Source organism: Heterodontus francisci, unplaced genomic scaffold (assembly GCF_036365525.1).
Source record: "Heterodontus francisci isolate sHetFra1 unplaced genomic scaffold, sHetFra1.hap1 HAP1_SCAFFOLD_632, whole genome shotgun sequence".
In the NCBI taxonomy this organism is placed as follows: domain Eukaryota; kingdom Metazoa; phylum Chordata; class Chondrichthyes; order Heterodontiformes; family Heterodontidae; genus Heterodontus; species Heterodontus francisci.
Genome location: NW_027141616.1, coordinates 422,694 through 434,954, shown reverse-complemented (window position 1 = coordinate 434,954; position 12,261 = coordinate 422,694). Strand labels below are relative to the sequence as shown.

General features: G+C 45.4%; 1 protein-coding gene and 1 non-coding gene across 8 annotated transcripts in view; one reads left to right on the top strand and one right to left on the bottom strand.

The window, feature by feature from the left end:
* Positions 1-12,261, top strand: part of LOC137364157 (histone H3-like) — an 82,314-nt gene that overhangs the window by 30,789 nt on the left and 39,264 nt on the right. For 2 of the 7 annotated variants that reach the window (XR_010972978.1, XR_010972976.1), the window contains exon 1: positions 4,405-4,565. The exons of the other annotated variants lie outside the window; for them this stretch is intronic. The gene's annotated coding sequence lies outside the window, so the exon portion shown is untranslated. Of the gene's footprint in view, positions 1-4,404; positions 4,566-12,261 lie in introns of those variants that run through there. 7 annotated transcript variants of the gene reach the window in all.
* trnam-cau (transfer RNA methionine (anticodon CAU)) lies at positions 4,597-4,668 on the bottom strand. The gene has a single exon. It is a non-coding gene; the product is annotated as a tRNA-Met (tRNA).

Genomic DNA, 12,261 nt, shown 5'->3' with positions numbered 1-12,261 from the left:
CTCATCGTCACAAGGCGAGCCTCCTTAAACAGTGTTCAAATCACACGCAGCTTCCACAGCGCGGACTGCGACACCGACCACTCCCTGGTGTGCAGCAAGGTTCGCCTCAGACCAAAGAACTTGCATCGTTCCAAGCAGAAGGGCCGCCCCGCGCATCAACACGAGCAGAATTTCTCATCCACAGCTGTTACAAAAATTTCTAAACTCACTTGTAACAGCCCTTCAAAACATTCCCACAGGGGATGCTGAGACCAAGTGGGCCCACATCAGAGACGCCATCTATGAGTCAGCTTTGACCACCTACAGCAAAGGTGCGAAGAGAAATGCAGACTGATTTCAATCTCATACTGAAGAGCTGGAACCTGTCATAGCCGCTAAGCGCATTGCACTGTTGAACAACAAGAAAGCCCCCAGCGATTTAACATCCGTAGCATTTAAAGCAGCCAGAAGCACTGCACAAAGAACAGCCAGGCGCTGTGCAAACGACTACTGGCAACACCTATGCAGTCATATTCAGCTGGCCTCAGACATCGGAAACATCAGAGGAATGTATGATGGCATTAAGAGAGCTTTTGGGCCAACCATCAAGAAGATCGCCCCCCTCAAGTCTAAATCAGGGGACACGATCACTGACCAACGCAAGCAAATGGACCGCTGGGTTGAGCATTACCTAGAACTGTACTCCAGGGAGAATGTAGTCACTGAGACTGCCCTCAATGCAGCCCAGCCTCTACCAGTCATGGATGAGCTGGACATACAGCCAACAAAATCGGAACTCAGTGATGCCATTGATTCTCTAACCAGCGGAAAAGCCCCTTTGAAGGACAGCATTACCCCTAAAATAATCAAGAGTGCCAAGCCTGCTATACTCTCAGCACTACATGAACTGCTTTGCCTGTGCTGGGACGAGGGAGCAGTACCTCAGGACATGCACAATGCCAATATCATCACCCTCTATAAAAACAAAGGTGACCGTGGTGACTGCAACAACTACAGTGGAATCTCCCTGCTCAGCATAGTGGGGAAAGTCTTTGCTCGAGTCGCTTTAAACAGGCTCCAGAAGCTGGCCGAGCGCGTCTACCCTGAGGCACAGTGTGGCTTTCGAGCAGAGAGATCAACCATTGACATGCTGTTCTCCCTTCGTCAGATACAGGAGAAATGCCGTGAACAACAGATGCCCCTCTACATTGCTTTCATAGATCTCACCAAAGCCTTTGACCTCGTCAGCAGACGTGGTCTCTTCAGACTACTAGAAAAGATTGGATGTCCACCAAAGCTACTAAGTATCATCACCTCATTCCATGACAATATGAAAGGCACAATTCAACATGGTGGCTCCTCATCAGACCCCTTTCCAATCCTGAGTGGCGTGAAACAGGGCTGTGTTCTCGCACCCACACTTTTTGGGATTTTCTTCTCCCTGCTGCTCTCACATGTGTTCAAGTCTTCAGAAGAAGGAATTTTCCTCCACACAAGATCAGGGGGCAGGTTGTTCAACCTTGCCCGTCTAAGAGCAAAGTCCAAAGTACGGAAAGTCCTCATCAGGGAACTCCTCTTTGCTGACAATGCTGCTTTAACATCTCACACTGAAGAGTGTCTGCAGAGTCTCATCGACAGGTTTGCGGCTGCCTGCAACAAATTTGGCCTAACCATCAGTCGCAAGAAAACGAACATCATGGGACAGGACGTCAGAAATGCTCCATCCATCAATATTGGCAACCACGCTCTGGAAGTGGTTCAAGAGTTCACCTACCTAGGCTCAACTATCACCAGTAACCTGTCCCTAGATGCAGAAATCAACAAGCGCATGGGAAAGGCTTCTACTGCTATGTCCAGACTGGCCAAGAGAGTGTGGGAAAATGGCACACTGACACGGAACACAAAGCTCCGAGTGTATCAAGCCTGTGTCCTCAGTACCTTGCTCTATGACAGCGAGGCCTGGACAACGTATATCAGTCAAGAGCGACATCTCAATTCATTCCATCTTCGCTGCCTCCGGAGAATCCTTGGCATCGGGTGGCAGGACCTCCAACACAGAAGTCCTCGAGGGGGCCAACACCCCCAGCTTATGCACACTACTGAGTCAGCAGCGCTTGAGATGGCTTGGCCATGTGAGCCGCATGGAAGTTGGCAGGATCCCCAAAGACACATTGTACAGCAAGCTCGCCACTGGTATCAGACCCACCGGCCGTCCATGTCTCCAGTTTAAAGACGTCTGCAAACGTGACATGAAGTCCTGTGACATTGATCACAAGTCGTGGGAGTCAGTTGCCAGCGTTCGCCAGAGCTGGCGGGCAGCCATAAAGGCGGGGCTAAAGTGTGGCGAGTCGAAAAGACTTAGCAGTTGGCAGGAAAAAAGGCAGAAGCGCAAGGAGAGAGCCAACTGTGTAACAGCCCCGACAACCAATCTTATCTGCAGCACCTGTGGAAGAGCCTGTCACTCTAGAATTGGCCTTTATAGCCACTCCAGGCGCTGCTCCACATACCACTGACCACCTCCAGGCGCTTACCCATTGTGTCTCGAGATAAGGAGGCCAAAGAGAGAACACCCTTGTTCAAAAAAGGTTGTAAAGATAAGCCCAGCAACTATCGGCCAGTAAGTTTAACTTCGGTGGTGGGAAAACTTATAGAAAAGAAAATTCGGGACAAAATCAATAGTCACATGGAGAAATGCGAGTTAATTAAGGAAAGCCAGCATGGATATGTCTTAAGGGAAAATTATGTTTAACTAACTTTCTGGAGTTTTTTGAGGAGGTAACAGAGAGGGTTATTGAGGACAATGCTGTTGACATGGTGTACATGAACTTTCAAAAAGCATTAGATACTCATGGAATAAAAGGGACAGTAGCAACATGGCTGAGTGACAGGAAACAAAGTGTGGTGATCAATGGATGTTTATTTGGGCTGGAGGAAGGTTTGTAGTGGAATTCCCCAGGGATCAGTGTTGGGACCCTTGCCTTTCCTGATATATATTAATGACCGAGACCTTGGTGTACAGGGCAGAATTTCAAAGTTTGTGGATAATATGAAACTTGGAAGCATTGTGAACTGTGAGGAGGATAGTGTAGAACTTCAAAAGGACATAGACAAGTTGGTGGACTGATGGCAGATGAAGTTCAATGCAGAGAAATTAGGTGATTCATTTGGTAAGAAGAACATGGAGAGACAATATAGAATAAAGGGAACAATTCTAAGCAGGTGCAGGAGCAGAGGGAGCTGGGGGTATAAATAACCCATAAATCTTGGTAACAGAGAGTGTGTGGATCTCCTGGCACAGAATGTTTAATGGATACAGTCCTCAGATCCGACAAGGAACCCCTGAACATCCACAGTAAAGACAGAGTGGATGAGGAAATCTAAGAGCCGGGAGCTGAAACTCAGGGACGGCCGAGCTCTCCTGTCATTGAGCTCGTGTGTCTGCTCTGCTCACCGCAGAATCACAGAATTGTTACAGTGCAGAAGGAGGCCATTCGGCCCATCATGTCTGCCCCGGCTCTCTGAAAGAGCAATTCCCTCAGTCCCATTCTCCTGCCTTCTCCCCATATCCCTGCACATGCTTCTTTTTCACTTAACTGTCTAATTCCCTTTTGAATGCTTGGAGGCAGAACCTGCCTCCACCACTTTCTCAGGCAGCGCATTCCAGACCTTAACCACTCGCTGTGTGAAAATTTTTTCCTCATGTCACTTTTGCTTCTCTTACCAAATACTTTAAATCTGTGCCCTCTCCTTCTTGATCCTTTCACGAGTGGGAACAGTTTCTCTCTATCTACTCTGTCCAGACCCCTCATGATTTAGAATACCTCTATCAAATCACCTCTCAGCCTTCTCTCCTCCAAGGGAAATCTGAAACATAAACAGAAGATGCTTGAAATACTCAGCAGGTCTGGCGGCATCTGCCAAAGAGGAACAGAGTTAACGTGAGTTAACGAAACAAACCTGAAACGTTAACGATTAACAGATGCCGCCAAACACACTGAGTATTTTCAGATTTTCTGTTTTTATTACGGCAACGCAGGTGATGGGAGGCTGAGCCTGGCTACACAATGTTACAAGAACGCTGAGTAACACCATCGACAGTGGGGCAGAGAGAAAAACACACAAAAAACCAGCAACAGAGTATGATAGGAATCAGAAAGTGAGCGACAGAGACAGACAACGAGACTGAGATGGAGAAAGAGAGCATTTGTATGGTGTGTTCCCTGTTGTCTAAAGGTATTTCCTGTTGTGTAAATATGTTTTCTGTTGTGTAAAGGTGTTCCCTGTTGGTGTGTCAAGGTGTTCCCTGTTTTATTTTCTGTTACTGACCATCTCATCGCTTTGACCATTTGCCCTGGTTTTACCGTGGCCAACATCACCATCTGGTGGTGGAGAGAAGGCGCTGCAGGAAGGGGTTGACAAAGGGGAGAGAGAGTCGGCTGGTCCGTGTTTGCAGCTTGTGCAGCTTGTGTTCGTGTGAGCAAAAGAGTAATTTGTTGCAGATTGGTCGGTTGAGTGGAAGGAAAGCTGATGGCATTCAAGTGTTTTCAGAGACATGATGCGATTGTGGATAACACAATGTTTTAAAAGTGAGTTGTTTGCGTTACCAGGAAAAATAAATAGCAGAGAATGGTTTCGATCCATCGACCTCTGGGTTATGGGCCCAGCACGCTTCCGCTGCGCCACTCTGCTGTCGATTGAATTTGTTCAAGCCACATATTACTGCGATGTCTTCGCCAAAGAGATGTCTTTTTTTCTTGATCTTTTTAAAATAATAGCCTTGTAGTCAGCTAGCTCAAGAATCCCGGACTCAGCAACACATGTGCTGACAGACTCTCCCTCACTGCACAATGGTATAAGGACACTGAGTAACAGCACCAAGAATGGGGCAGGCAGAGAAAAACACACAGAAAAACAGCAAACGACTATTAGCATTCAGAAAGGAACAGACAGAAAAACGTAAAATAAAAGAAAGATACTGCAGACACAAAAAGGCACTGAGCAAACCAGGAAAAGACGGTGAGAGATTCAGTCTGCGTGTTGGATTCAGTCTGTATCTCTCAGTCTCTGCTATGGTTTATGCGTGTTGGATTCAGTCTGTATCTCTCAGTCTCTGGTACAGATTATGCATGTTGGATTCAGTCTGTATCTCTCAGTCTCTGGTACAGATTATGCATGTTGGATTCAGTCTGTATCTCTCAGTCTCTGGTACAGTTTATGCGTGTTAGATTCAGTCTGCATCTCTCAGTCTCTGGTACAGTTTATGCGTGTTGGATTCAGTCTGTATCTCTCAGTCTCTGGTACAGTTTATGCGTGTTGGATTCAGTCTGTATCTCTCAGTCTCTGGTACAGATTATGCATGTTGGATTCAGTCTGTATCTCTCAGTCTCTGGTACAGTTTAAGCGTGTTAGATTCAGTCTGCATCTCTCAGTCTCTGGTACAGTTTATGCGTGTTGGATTCAGTCTGTATCTCTCAGTCTCTGGTACAGTTTATGCGTGTTGGATTCAGTCTGTATCTCTCAGTCTCTGGTACAGATTATGCATGTTGGATTCAGTCTTTATCTGTCAGCCTCTGGTACAGTTTATGCATGTTGGGTTCAGTCTGGAGATGTCAGTCTCTGGTACAGTTTATGCATGTTGGGTTCAGTCTGTATATGTCAGTCTCTGTACAGTTTGTGTGTGTTGGATTCAGTCTGTATCTCTCAGTCACTGGTACGATTTATGCATGTTGGATTCAGTCTGTATCTCTCAGTCTCTGGTACAGTTTATGCGTGTTGGATTCAGTCTGTATCTGTCAGTATCTGGTACAGTTTATGCATGTTGGATTCAGTCTGTATCTCTCAGTCTCTGGTACGGTATATGCCTGTTGGATTCAGTCTGTATCTCTCAGTCTCTGGTACAGATTATGCATGTTGGATTCAGTCTTTATCTCTCAGCCTCTGGTACAGTTTATGCATGTTGGGTTCAGTCTGGAGATGTCAGTCTCTGGTACAGTTTATGCATGTTGGGTTCAGTCTGTATATGTCAGTCTCTGTACAGTTTGTGTGTGTTGGATTCAGTCTGTATCTGTCAGTCACTGGTGCAGTTTATGTGTGTTGGATTAAGTCTGTATCTGTCAGTCACTGTTCCAGTTTATGCGTGTTGGATTCAGTCTGTATATGTCAGTCTCTGGTACAGTTTATGCATGTTGGATTCAATCTATATATGTCAGTCTCTGGTACAGTTTATGCATGTTGGATTCAGTCTGTATCTCTCAGTCACTGGTACGATTTATGCATGTTGGATTCAGTCTGTATCTCTCAGTCTCTGGTACAGTTTATGCGTGTTGGATTCAGTCTGTATCTCTCAGTCTCTGGTACAGTTTATGCGTGTTGGATTCAGTCTGTATCTCTCAGTCACTGGTACGATTTATGCATGTTGGATTCAGTCTGTATCTCTCAGTCTCTGGTACAGTTTATGCGTGTTGGATTCAGTCTGTATCTGTCAGTATCTGGTACAGTTTATGCATGTTGGATTCAGTCTGTATCTCTCAGTCTCTGGTACGGTATATGCCTGTTGGATTCAGTCTGTATCTCTCAGTCTCTGGTACAGTTTATACATGTTGGATTCAGTCTGTATCTCTCAGTCTCTGGTACGGTTTATGTGTGTTGGATTCAGTCTGTATCTCTCAGTCTCTGGTACAGTTTATGCGTGTTGGATTCAGTCTGTATCTCTCAGTCTCTGGTACGGTTTATGCATGTTGGATTCAGACTGTATCTCGCAGTCTCTGGTACAGTTTATGCATGTTGGATTCAGTCTGTATCTCTCAGTCTCTACATTTTATGCATGTTGGATTCAGTCTGTATCTCTCAGTCTCTGGTACTGTTTATGCGTGTTGGATTCAGTCTGTATCTCTCTGTCTCTGGTACAGTTGATGCGTGTTGGATTCAGTCTGTATCTCTCAGTCTCTGTACGTTTTATGCATGTTGGATTCAGTCTGTATCTCTCTGTCTCTGGTACAGTTTATGCATGTTGGATTCAGTCTTTATCTCTCAGTCTCTGGTACGGTTTATGCATATTGCATTCAGTCTTTATCTCTCAGTCTCTGGTACAGTTTATGCGTGTTGGATTCAGTCTGTACCTCTCAGTCTCTGGTACGGTTTATACATGTTGTATTCAGACTGTATATCTCAGTCTCTGGAACAGTTTATGCGTGTTGGATTCAGTCTGTATCTCTCAGTCCCTGGTACGATTTATGCATGTTGGATTCAGTCTGTATCTCTCAGTCTCTGGTACAGTTTATGCGTGTTGGATTCAGTCTGTATCGGTCAGTATCTGGTACAGTTTATGCATGTTGGATTCAGTCTGTATCTCTCAGTCTCTGGTACAGTTTATGTATGTTGGATTCAGTTTGTATCTCTCAGTCTCTGGTACGGTTTATGTGTGTTGGATTCAGTCTGTATCTCTCAGTCTCTGGTACGGTTTATGTGTGTTGGATTCAGTCTGTATCTCTCAGTCTCTGGTACAGCTAATGCGTGTTGGATTCAGTCTGTATCTCTCAGTCTCTGGTACAGTTTATGCATGTTGGATTCAGTCTTTATGTCTCAGTCTCTGGTACGGTTTATGTGTGTTGGATTCAGTCTGTATCTCTCAGTCCCTGGTACGGTTTCTGTGTGTTGGATTCAGTCTTTATGTCTCAGTCTCCGGTACGGTTTATGTGTGTTGGATTCAGTCTTTATCTCTCAGTCTCTCGTGCAGTTTATTTGTGTTGGATTCAGTCTTTATGTCTCAGTCTCTGGTACAGTTCATGTGTGTTGGATTCAGTCTTTATGTCTCAATCTCCGGTACGGTTTATGTGTGTTGGATTCAGTCTTTATCTCAGTCTCTGGTACGGTTTATCTGTGTTGTATTCAGTCTGTATCTCTCAGTCTCTGGTACGGTTTATGTGTGTTGGATTCAGTCTTTACGTCTCAGTCTCTGGTATGGTTTATGTGTGTTGGATTCACTCTTTATCTCTCAGTCTCTGGTACAGTTTATGTGTGTTGGATTCAGTCTGTATCTCTCAGTCTCTGGTACGGTTTATGTGTGTTAGATTCAGTCTTTATCTCTCAGTCTCTGGTACGGTTTATGTGTGTTGGATTCAGACTGTATCTCTCAGTCTCTGGTACGGTTTATGTGTGTTGGATTCAGACTGTATCTCTCAGTCTCTGGTACGGTTTTTGTGTGTTGTATTCAGTCTGTATCTCTCAGTCTCTGCGATGTTTTATGCCTGTTGGATTCATTCTGTATCTCTCAGTCTCTGGTACGGTTTATGTGTGTTGGATTCAGTCTTTATCTCTCAGTCTCTGGTACAGTTTATGCATGTTGGATTCAGTCTGTATCTCTCAGTCTCTGGGACAGTTTATGCGTGTTGGATTCAGTCTGTATCTCTCAGTCTCTGGTACTGTTTATGCATGTTGGATTCAGTCTGTATCTCTCTGTCCCTGGTACAGATTATGCGTGTTAGATTCAGTCTGTATCTCTCAGTCTCTGGTACAGTTTATGCATGTTGGATTCAGTCTTTATCTCTCAGTCTCTGGTACAGTTTATGCGTGTTGGATTCAGTCTGTATCTCTCAGTCTCTGGTACAGTTTATGCATGTTGGATTCAGTCTGTATCTCTCTGTCTCTGGTACAGTTTATGCGTGTTCGATTCAGTCTGTATCTCTCTGTCTCTGGTACGGTTTATGCATGTTGGATTCAGTCTTTATCTCTCAGTCTCTGGTACGGTTTATGCATGTTGGATTCAGTCTTTATCTCTCAGTCTCTGGTACAGTTTATGCGTGTTGGATTCAGTCTGTACCTCTCAGTCTCTGGTACGGTTTATACATGTTGTATTCAGACTGTATCTCTCAGTCTCTGGTACAGTTTATGCGTGTTGGATTCAGTCTGTATCTCTCAGTCTCTGGTACGATTTATGCATGTTGGATTCAGTCTGTATCTCTCAGTCTCTGGTACAGTTTATGCGTGTTGGATTCAGTCTGTATCTGTCAGTATCTGGTACAGTTTATGCATGTTGGATTCAGTCTGTATCTCTCAGTCTCTGGTACAGTTTATGTATGTTGGATTCAGTCTGTATCTCTCAGTCTCTGGTACGGTTTATGCCTGTTGGATTCAGTCTGTATCTCTCAGTCTCTGGTACAGTTTATGCATGTTGGATTCAGTCTGTATCTCTCAGTCTCTGGTACGGTTTATGTGTGTTGGATTCAGTCTGTATCTCTCAGTCTCTGGTACGGTTTCAGTGTGTTGGATTCAGTCTTTATGTCTCAACCTCCGGTATGGTTTATGTGTGTTGGATTCAGTCTTTATCTCTCAGTCTCTGCTATGGTTTATGCGTGTTGGATTCAGTCTGTATCTCTCAGTCTCTGGTACGGTTTATGCGTGTTGGGTTCAGTCTGTTTCTGTCAGTCTCTGGTACGTTTTATGCGTGTTGGTTTCAGTCTGTATCTCTCAGTCTCTGCTATGGTTTATGCGTGTTGGATTCAGTCTGTTTCTGTCAGTCTCTGGTACGTTTTATGCGTGTTGGATTCAGTCTGTATCTCTCAGTCTCTGGTACGGTTTATGCGTGTTGGATTCAGTCTGTATCTCTCAGTCTCTGGTACGGTTTATGTGTGTTGGATTCAGTCTGTATCTCTCAGTCTCTGGTACGGTTTATGTGTGTTGGATTCAGTCTGTATCTCTCAGTCTCTGGTACAGTTTATGCACGATGGATTCAGTCTGTATCTCTCAGTCTCTGGTACAGTTTTTGCACGATGGATTCAGTCTGTATCTCTCAGTCTCTGGTACGGTTTATGTATGTTGGATTCAGTCTGTATCTCTCAGTCTGTGCGACAGTTTATGCATGTTGGATTCAGTCTGTATCTCTCAGTCTCTGGTACAGTTTATGTGTGTGGTATTAAGTCTGTATCTGTCACTATCAGATACTGTATGAGAGTTTGGGTCACATTCTGATTTTGTCAGTAGTACTTTACATTGCCTGTTGCCAGTGTTGTAGTTATACTGGAACAATTTGCTAGGGGTTCGGCTAGTTCTGGAACACAAGTCTTCACTACTACAGCCAGAATGTTGTCAGGGCCTATAACCTTTTCGGTATCCAGTGCTTTCAGTTGTTTCTTCATGTCACAATTGGCTGAAGACTGGCATTTGTGACTCCTGGGGATCTCAGGAGGAGGATCATCCACTCAGCACCTCTGGCTAAAGATGGTGTAAATGAGCAGCCTTGCCTTTTGCACTGATGTGCTTGACTCCCACATCATTGTGGATGGGAATGGTTGTGGAGCCTCCTCCTACGGTTGCTTGTTTCATTGTCCACCACCATTCACAACTGTCTGTTGCAGGACTGAAGAGCTTCGATCTGATCCATTGGCTGTGGGATGGCTTAGCTCTGTCTAACACATTTTGCTTCTGCTACTTAGCATGTCTGTAGCCCTGTGTTGTAGCTTCATCAGGCTGGCACCTCATTTTTATGTAGGCCTGATGCTGCTCCCGGCATGCTCTCCTGCACTCTTCATTGAACCAGGGTTGATTCCATGTCTTGATGGTAATGGTAGAGAGAGGAATATTCCTGGCCAGAGGTTACAGATTGTGTTTGAATACCAATTTGCTGCTGCTGATGGTCCACAGTTCCTCATGGATGTCCAGTTTTGAGCTGCTAGATCTGTTCTGAATCTATCACATGGAGCATGGGTGGCACAGTGGCGCAGTGGTTAGCACCGCAGCCTCACAGCTCCAGGGGCACGGGTTCGATTCTGGGTACTGCCTGTGCGGAGATTGCAAGTTCTCACTGTGTCTGTGTGGGTTTTCACCGGGTGCTCTGGTTTCCTCCCACATCCAAAAGACTTGCAGGTGATAGGGAAATTGGCCATTGTAAATTGCCCTTAGTGTAGGGAGTTGATCGGGAATATGGGATTACTGTAGGGTTAGTATAAAAAAATGGGCGGTTGTTGGTTGGCACAGACTCGGTGGGCCGAAGGGCCTGTTTCAGTGCTGTATCTCTAAATAAAAAAAAATAAAGTACCACACTACATGATGGAGGGAGTCCGCAGTGTGAAGATGGGACTTTATCTCCACAAGCACTGTGTGGTGGTCATGCTTATCAGTACTGTCATGGACAAATGCATCTGCAACAGGTAGATTGGTGAGGACAAGGTCAAGTAGGACTTTCCCCTCTTGTTGGTTCTCCACCTGCATTGGCCCAGTCTGGAAGATATGTCCTTCAAGTTGCCCACCCAGAGTACATTCTGTGCCCTTGCTACCCTCAGTGCTTCTTCCAATTGGTGTTCAACATGGAGGAGTACTGATTCTCCAGCTGAGGGAGGGTAATTAGCAGGAAATTCTGTTGCCCATGTTTGACCTGACACCATGAGACTTCATTGAGGACTCCCAGGGCGACTCTCTCCTGACTGTATACAATTGTACCGCCAGCTCTGGTGGATCTGTCCTGCTGGAAGCACAAGACATGGTAATGGTTGAGGGCTGCTTTTGCGATTGGAAGCCTGTGACCAGTGGTGTCCCACAGGGATCGGTGCTGGGACCCTTGATCTTTGCAGTGTACATTAATGATTTAGATGTGAATACAGGAGGTACGATCAGTAACTTTGCAGATGACATGAAAATTGGTGGTGTTGTAAATAGTGAGGAGGGAATCCTTAGATTACAGGGAGATATATATGGGCTGGTAAGAAGGGCAGAGCAGTGGCAAATGGAATTTAATCCTGAAAAGTGTGAGGTAATGCATTCTGGGAGGACTAACAAGGCTAAGGAAATGCACAATGGATGGTCGGACCCTAGGAAGTCCAGAAAGTCAGAGGGACCTTGGTGTACTTGTCCATAGATCACTGAAGGCAGCAGCACAATTAGATAAGGTGGTTAGGAAGGCATATGGGACACTTGCCTTTATTAGCCGAGGCATAGAATATAAGAGCAGGGAAGTTATGATGGAGCTGTATAAAACGCTAGTTGGGCCTCAGCTGGAGTACTGTGTACAGTTCTGGTCACCACACTATTGGAAGGATGTGATTGCACTGGAGAGGATGCAGAGGAGATTCACCAGGATGTTGCCTGGGCTGGAGCATTTCAGCTATGAAGAGAGACTGAAAAGGCTAGGGTTGTTTTCCTCAGAGCAGAGAAGGCTGAGGGGGGACATCATTGAGGTGTACAAGATTATGAGGGGCATTGATAGGTTAGATCGGAGGAAACTTTTTCCCTTAGCGGAGGGGGTCAATAACCAGGGGGCATAGATTTAGGGTAAGGGGCAGGAGGTTTAGG